This window comes from Pteropus vampyrus, unplaced genomic scaffold (genome assembly GCF_000151845.1).
Source record: "Pteropus vampyrus isolate Shadow unplaced genomic scaffold, Pvam_2.0 Scaffold6450, whole genome shotgun sequence".
Classification (NCBI taxonomy): Eukaryota; Metazoa; Chordata; class Mammalia; order Chiroptera; family Pteropodidae; genus Pteropus; species Pteropus vampyrus.
Window position 1 is genome coordinate 2,617 of NW_011895231.1, and position 783 is coordinate 3,399.

General features: G+C 38.3%; 1 pseudogene; it reads right to left on the minus strand.

The window, feature by feature from the left end:
- Positions 1 to 357: 357 nt before the first annotated feature.
- On the minus strand, positions 358 to 476 carry LOC111734792 (annotated as a pseudogene).
- Positions 477 to 783: the final 307 nt, after the last annotated feature.

The window sequence follows — 783 nt, forward strand, 5'->3', positions numbered from 1 at the left end:
GGCCAGCTCAGCCTTAGAACCCCGAGGCGGTTCGAGGGCTCCATTGCAGCTCTGATCCTGAGCACCTAACAGCAGAAAGGAACGAGTCTGTGCTCACTCTAAGGACTGCATACCTGGGAAGTCGTTAGCAACGCAAAAGGTGAGAGAACTCTGTAGGGGAGTAAAGTGTCAATCATGGACATCAAAATTTCAATATTTTTTTTCCTCTTTAAATCCGCAGATCATCAAATGATTTTATTTTTTTTATTTTATTTTTAATTTTTTTTATTTCTTTTTTAGATGAGGCCACCCTCGGCTGACCTCACAGATTGCAAGGACCTTGTCAGTTTATAATCTCTTATTTTTTTAATTTTTTTATGCCTACAGCTCCTGCTCTTCCTAGATGGTCTCCCATCCAAGTACTAACCAGGCCCGACCCTGCTTAGCTTCCGAGTTCAAACGGGATCGGGCTTGTTCAGGGCAGCGTGGCCGAAGACTCAAATGATTTTATTATTTAATTTTTAAAAATAAAAATGCCACATTAACTGCCCATAGTAAGAGCAGAAGATGCTACGAGTTCTTAGCACTACGCTTAAAGGAAAATTTGCCCTTTGCTGTATTACTGTGCTCACGCGTCTTTTTAATAAAATTTAAAACTGCCAGAGCGAAGATTAACAATTTACATTTTCTTTATTAATTTAAACATAAGTTGGAACTGAACTACAAATATCGCATTTCAAATAAATGTCCTGTATGTCATTGATTTTAATGCTGAAGTAACGACCTTTTTCACAAAAATAAGCA